Here is an 8,117-nt window from a genome sequence, read left to right on the forward strand (position 1 = left end):
CATCAAAAGAAAGTAACCATGGAATTCACTGCCTAAAAACTCCTCAGGGTTATTCTGTTAGAGATTAGTTGTCAGTCTGTGCTCCACACAGCTGTTATTATGTTTGACAACACTCAAACACTCTCTGAGTCTAACAGATACTCAAAACACACAATCTAATTTATATTAGCAAATACTAAACATGACACACACCTACTTATTGAAACATTTCTTAATGCCCTGATGCACAGCAATGAATGTTGCAGAAAGTTTGCAGTTCTTCCCCTCCAAGCCTAATGTCAAAAGAAAAGTAATCCTTCTCAGCCCAGGCTCCAATTGCAATTGAATAAGCTTTCAGATTTTCCAGAATCTCTGCTGGCTGAAGCAGAATGAAGTATCTTAGTCAAATGGCACTTAATACTATATTCATCACTTTAGGTGGCTCTTTTGAAGGGCTTTTTTGCAATATTTTCAAAAATTACACAATTTATTAATAATTCTGGGTAACAGTGAACAAGTCAGTTAAGAGCACACTTAGGTCTAAAGCCATTTTGCCTTGTGCATGCCCATCCCAAGGGACCAGCAGGTGAACTTCACCATCCAGATCTAAAGAACTGCTGCCCAGTAGCCCAGTGCAGCTGATGGAGCAAGCACAGCTACCATCCCCACTGAGCCAAGCTCCAGCATCACCAAATACAGGTTATCTCCTTTCCTAACTGCTCCATTACCTCACTCTTGGCAAACCAGCACACGACACAGAATGAATCAGAAAATCCTTGCTAACCAGTGCCCAGCCCACCTCCACTAAACTGCCACAGCAGCAATATTCACTGAACAATTCAAGGCTTCCTAAGAAATAAAAAAAATTAACCAGAGTATGTGGGGTGTTCCAGGTTAAAGCATATTTATACAACTGCAACAGTACATCAAACTACAGGGAAGTGAGTGGGAAGAGACAGATGAGCCACAGGCAAAATTCAATATGCATGAATTATTACATCAGTAATAATGCAATTAATGTAATTAATATGTACATCAGTACTTGTCCCATGTTGCAAGACATCTGATCCAGGATGAAATCACTCACCAAATCTCAGAATATCAGGTTGGAAGGGACCTCAGGGATCATCAACTTTTCTCAACAAAAGCATGGTCTAGGCAAAATGGTCCAGCATCCTGTCCAGCCAAATCTTAAAAGCATCCAACATGGAGGAATCCACCACTTTCCTGGGGAGATTATTTCAGCAGCTGATTGATTTCATTATGAAAAATTTTCCTCTCCTCCAAGAACCTTATCAAGTTCAAGTTCAATCAACTCAGTATTAGCTGTGACCACACTATATTGTGTTCAAGTTGTTCTCACACCTTGAACCAAACTTTTATCCTATGAACTAAAAATTGTGAATTTGTGGCTTGGTTTTGTAACCATGTTGAGGGAAGAGGAGGGATAGAGAAAATGGGCAAGTAGATAATTAGTACCTACAGGAAAAAGACAAGGAAGAACAGCTGAAGGGGACCAAGGAATACTGTGAAGAAAACTCAAGGACGGAGTAGTCTGGGTAGACACTGCAAGAGAGACAAGATGCAGGGATGGGGAAATGGGACAGTGCTGAAAAATTCAATATTTAAAGATTGGGTCATGTAAGAAAAGCTAATAAAGCATTTGGCAGGGAAAAAATAAGATGGGACAGGACACAGAACTGCAGTAGGACTGAGAGAAGAGAATGAGGAGACAAAACCCAGAAATTTAATCAAGATGTATGACTACTTTTGCATGTCTAAGTTGCACTTTTCCAGCTACACATGGTAATGGGATCTTGCTCAGTTCCCTCCTAATCATGCAACGTGCAAATAACATCAGACAAGGCTTTCCCAGTTTCCTCTGTGTTCCATACCCTGTGAGAAAAGTTAATGCTATAGAGACAGTAACTTGTTCTCGGAAACTGAGTAGACTTCACAGCCCAGCCTTCCACCAGGAAACTGTTCGTGCTCAGGGGACAAATCTGTGCCCAGATGATGCCAGTTCATGCTGCCTTTCTGTCCAGTTAACACTCTGAGGCATAACCCTCTGAATTTTTGGATTCCAAACAATTTGGATTCCAAAACATTCAGTTCATTTAGTCAGAAGCTGCTGAATAGCTTCGACAACCATGTGAGAATGAATGATCTCAGTTATAAGTAAAAAGCTATTTGTCACTGTTTTCCATCTATTTCATATAAGAAAACTAATATTTCCTTTGCGAGTAACATTTATTTGACAACCTGGTGCTAAACCTTTTCATCCAATTCTTGCCTGATCACATTTGTAAAGCACTTCCCTTCATGTTTAAGGAAGGTTGATGGCTTTTGTATCCTTATGAAAACCAGAGATGCACCTCTAGTTCTGCACAAAATAAAACGTTCTGTCTCCCTCTACTGGCACTGCATTAAATCAAATCAGAAAAAGGAAAAGAAAAACTAGAAAGCAAATGTTTATTGTTATCTTAGAAAATTCTATAGAGAAGCAATGCTCAAATAATAGAAGATTAATACTTTAATCATAGCTCCTAAACAAGTATTACAAAGAGGAATACTAAGGGTCTTTCTGAATACAGCATGAGGCCCATTTAAAAGTATTATAGTTACTATATACACAGCACCACCATAGCAACACAGCTATGACAGAGAAATTATTTATATATTTGGGAAATTTTCTACTAAAACTATTTCTTCATTAAAAATACATGAGAATATTAATGAACTTTCTGTTTCTGTAACTTCAGCTTATTTTATAATGAATCAGATTTAAGCATTCCTGCTTGTTTCCAGCCAGACTGACTTACAATTAAGCTACATCCTTTTATTCCTAAATAAATTATAGATAATACATGGTTTTGGTTTTGGTTGTTTGTTTGTTGGTTTTGAGTTTGTTTTGATTAAAACCAAGCACAATTTACCATTCAAGGAACTTCTGGTTTGCAATTTGATCAGTCAAAATATATTTAGTAATGAAAGCAAGCTGTCACTATATAAAATACAAGAGATGTCTTTCACATACTCTTTAGATGACAGCTGCAGAACCTCATTGTTTTCTACTGAATTCTGCTTTTCTCAAATGACTAAGTGTATAAAGCACTCTGCTTGTTTCTAATATGGACTTGAAATATTTCATAGTGCTTCCAGAGAAACGTATACCTTTTCTTACCCCAAATAAGTCAAAATCACAAGAGTAAGAGAAAGAAGTGCCATGTCTGCCATGAGGCCATCACTGTGATTTCTTTCTTACTAATTTTCTTCATTGGAGAATTTATTTAAATTTAGGTTTTAAAAGCATTATTAAAATGAAACACTTCATTCGTATATCTTACAAACCAGAAGTACTACAGAGTGTACTGATTTTATCATATATTCTATAGAACAATTTATCATTCCTTTAACAGAGCCATGAACATTCATGTGTCCAACCAAAATGCATTTCACTCTGCAGTGAGTTTTATTTTCTATGGTAATGCCTTTTTGAATGCAAGACAAGCATCACCTGCTAAGGACAAGGGTCGGCAGCATAATGAGAAACACAGTAAGTTATGAAGATGTCCCTGGAACTGTTCCCCCACATTTCCCCTACTCACTCTGGGGTTCAAGTGCTGCAGGCACTGTGCTGGCTGTCAGTGGCCCTGAAGCACAAGCAAGTCAGCAATGTGGTCTCCCAAAGCTCCCAAAGCTGTCAGGGGCCAGGCCAGCAGAGACCAAGAGCCAGCACGGGTCTAAGACGGAAGAGTCAATGGCTCCCTGTGTGAGCTGCAAAACTCACAGATCCTCAACTTTCAGACACTGAACATGGTTTTGAGCATAGCATTTTTGAAATAGTTTTTTTCTATCTGTAGAATCAGATTAGAGCATCATAAAAAACATGCCAGAAACAAGAGATCAAATTTATCAGCTCTGTAATTTCTGAACTAACTGAAATTATCACTAGGAGTTAATTTGTCAAGCAGTAATCAAAAAGGGTTAAACAGAATTTCCATCTTTTCATGACACAGTACTTGTTTGCAATTGGTGTGTATAGATTGCTCAACGGTAGCATTCAAAGAGCCGAATGTGAACTTAAGGTTAATTGAAAAGTACAGTTGTACTTCTATACAGAGATTCCACTATGTGGGGAAAAAAGCATTCAGAATTTACAATCAAATCCTCTAAATATGTAGTGGATTCAAGTAGTCTCATTTAAAAGGAGACTATAGTATATGCTTCCATACTGGTGGCATGGAGGCCTTGGTTATCAAGCTGATGTTAAGAAAGGAGTTTTTGAGAAGAAATATGCCTACACAGTAGATGACAGCCAAAAAATTTCATGCCAGGTTTAAGTAAAACAAAGGAATGCTTTTAAACGCTTAAAAATTAAGTTTCACATTAATACACAAGCTCTGACCTTGACTACATTAGCACATGCCACTACAGTAAAATTGTTTCAACAAAGTCTTTACATGCACCTCAAAGTTCCTACAGACATTTTTATGAAAAGACCATGCTTTATTTACTGTACCTGAACATTTCTGTACCTGTCACGCTGCATGTTAATGAAAAAATAAGATGGAACATTAGGTTATTTTCACACGTCCTTTCCAAAGGCATAATTTCTATTTATTCTTACATATAACGTTACATGAAGTTTTACTTTAGAAGAACTACCAAAAAGCACTTCAGTCTATCTTAAGATGACAACTTTGCCAAGTCAAATAAAAAGGTTTTACTGTGCAGGGAAAAAAGGCTAAACAATTAAAGAACATGATTTCTTCTCTTTCCCACACAATGTTTCAAAAACCCCCAAAACACTGATGGTGATAAAAGGCTTTGAGAGAAGTAGGTTTGTTTTTGCTAATACTCTTCACCTTGGATCAACTTGGTAGAAAAGAGTTACACAGAATTAACAGCTGAGGCTACAGCAGCTTACCCAGCTGAGCTAGTTGCACTTTGTCTGTTTCCAGGTAAAACTGACATCATTAGGAGTCAGTCATAACTAAGGAATAGCCTCTTGACTTTAAATTAAGTGTGAGGGCTTAAATGAAACACTGCCCACATTAATGAAACAAGCTATTTACACAAGTACACAGAGAGTACTTACAGCGTTTCTGGGAAACTGCCTGTAAACAAGCTGTGACAATGTCACAGTTCTTCTGGACTTTTTGTACAAGCCTGTCCTTCTGCTTCAGGAGACGGAGCAACTTTGCCGATTGAACGGAAATTCTGTAATTCAGTTCTCGTTTTATAGTTGTTAATTCATCAACATCTGCCAACAAGCAGAGAAAACAACTTCAGTGCATGCCAAAAGATTCACAAGCAGCTTATTGTAGTTGACACAAGTGCAAAGGCACTTGCCCCACAGACATTTACAAATACAAGCTTTCTATAAATGACAAGTTCTATTGACTGGGGTAATTCCCAGTTATAAACACTTTCAGAATCTGAGCCAAAGTCTTCAATTTTCTTTTAAACAAAAGTACTTCAATTTATGGCACAGAGTATGAATCTTAACAACCATACTGTTACAAACTTCTAGGAACGTGACAGATACAGATAGAATATATCAATGAGTGCAACCAGGGGATACATTTTAAATACAGTACCTTCCAGAAGCTGCCTGGACAAGATATACATTTGTAACAGACAAGGGAACATGTTCAAGAAGCTGCCTGCAGAGCTACAAATGCAACTCCAGAATAAGCTCTAAGTGGGAAATTCTTTCCACTAAGATGCAGCTAGATGACTGTCATGGCCTCAGTTATCCCCATGGGCCAGTTATAGCACCAGCAGACCCCTTCAGTTCATCCAAATGTCTCAGCTCAGTTCTAATATTCCTGTTGCCCCCCCCAAGGTGAACTTCAGGACCAGAAAAGGGAGTTGTTGGGGACATGTCTTAAGTCCATTCATTTTTCAGAGTCCTCTGCTCTGTTCTCAGATGCTCCCCCCACCAGTGAAATCCTGGGTCTTGCCCATCATACGCTGACCTCTCCAGCTCCTCCCTGCAACAGCCTGGCACGGCTTGCACCAGCATCTACACAGCTGCCTGCTCCCTGCAGCTAACTTTTCAAACTATCACTTTCAGTGCAACCCCTGTCCCCTGACGCCGGAAAGAACATCAATCCAAAAAATCCATTCTTCAGTAACTTGATCTAATGAGAAAAATATATACCCATCCAAAAAAGCTACTGTCAGTGGGATGGTAAACAGCTCAGCTCATGTGGCAAAGCTGTTTCAATAATTCTGGAGAGCTTAAAGAAAAGGAAAAACTAGGCTGAAAGGACTATCAGCCATGGGCTAGTGAAAAGTATGATAGTCACTACACTGTTTCAGCACCTGCTGCTCATATACAATTCCCAACCACCCGTGCCAGGCAATGTAATTTAAAACTAGATATATGGATTTGAAAGAAAAAAAAAAAAAAGAAAAGAAAAATAAAGTTGCATTTGTACTAACTAATTTATACAGCCACCACCAGAGTTGTCTGGTGAGTTTTACTCTTTTCTTGTGCCACGTTGCCAAAGGACCCACAGAAGAACTTGAGCTACATCCTAGTAACATCAGAAGGCATGTCATCTCATTAAGAAGCCAAACACGGCAGCAGATAGCTGTTTGTCCAGCTCTGAAAAACAGGCATATTTAGTCACCTCTTGGGTTTTTTCCTCATCAAAAGCAAAAGCGATTAAACATCAGTAGACAAGAGGCCTTTGTTCTCTTTTCCTCTTCATTGGATCTGCTTGGAGTTGCACGTCTCAGTCTTTTACAAACATGCACTGTTGAGACTACCTAACTTTCAGAAGATTTCTTTTAAAAATTCATTTAGATTCTGATTGACTCCAGCATTTACATTTGTCATTACACTCTTTTTTTTTTTTTTTTTGTGAGAAGGCAGACCGACCTCCAAATAAGCTTTACAGTTCTCCAGTTTAGTTTATGTCCAGTAGAACTAAAACGTTCTGAGAAAAATTCTTATGATACTCTGTGTGTAGCATCTCTTCTAGATTCAGAAAATAAGGACTGAGTGAAAGAGAGAAAAGAGAGAAAAGAGAGAAAAGAGAGAAAAGAGAGAAACTGGACTTCTATTATTTACTATAAGTGAGGAAAAGCACCAAACTCGCAGAAACACAAAACTTAGGCAGTCTGTCACAGGAAGTAGTAGCAGACGACCCTAATTCGGCTCCCAGGGCACCTGAAAGAAAAGAGGGGCCAACAGCACGGAGGCCCTAGTCTAATTGAGCTCTCAGCTAACAGCAGTGGGAAGCCTCTGGGAGCCACGGCCATGCAGAAAGCCGGGAAATGGACATATAAACACGCATAGACACGTGCGGCAGGCACGGAGGGCATCTTCGGGCAGGACAGCCTGGCAGGCCCAGAGGAAAAGCGAGGCGCAGGGGCAGCTCCGGCCCCGGCGGGCTGTACCTTTCAGCCGCAGGTACTTGACCTGGCTCTGCCGCTGCTGCAGCTCCCGGAGGCCGCGGGAGCGGGCGCTGCCCGAGGGCACGGCCGCCTCGGCGGCGCTGTACAGCTCGGTCAGCAGCCCGCTCACCAGCGACGAGGTGCGGCTGGACCGGCCGCTGCCGGGACCCGCCTCGTCCTCCTCCTCTTCCTCGGCCAGGCTGTCGGCGCTGCTGCCCGCCCTGCCGCCCGCGCCAGCCTCCGCCGCATCCATCTTCCGCGCCGCCGCCGCCGGGTTCCGGGCTCGGCGCGTCCCACGGTCGCACGCCGGGGAGGGGCGGGCAGGGGAAGGGGAAGCGGCCCGGAGAGCCCAGGCGGGAGCGCCGCGCCCGGCTCCGCTCCCTCCCCGCGCACCGTGGTAGCGGCCGGGGCGGGGGCGCTGCACCTGCCGAGGGGCGGGGACCGCGCTCCGCCTCGGGGTGGTGACACTGGGCGCGGTGACACCTGGTGCGGTACCCGTGCACCGTGCGGCTGCCGCGGAGCTCACCGCCGTCCTGCCGGCCGTCCTGCCCCTGCTCCCCCGCTGGAGGGGCGGCCCGGTTTTGGCAGTAATTCAGTACCTGCGCTGCGGCCGGTCCCCGGGACACCGCCTGCAACCTGGAGCGGATGGCGGGGTCCGCACGGCCGTCAGAGCCGGGCTCTGGCTGCGGCACCGGTGGCGGTGCAGGGAGGCCCGGCCACACGCG

This window comes from Ammospiza caudacuta, chromosome 5 (assembly GCF_027887145.1).
Source record: "Ammospiza caudacuta isolate bAmmCau1 chromosome 5, bAmmCau1.pri, whole genome shotgun sequence".
In the NCBI taxonomy this organism is placed as follows: domain Eukaryota; kingdom Metazoa; phylum Chordata; class Aves; order Passeriformes; family Passerellidae; genus Ammospiza; species Ammospiza caudacuta.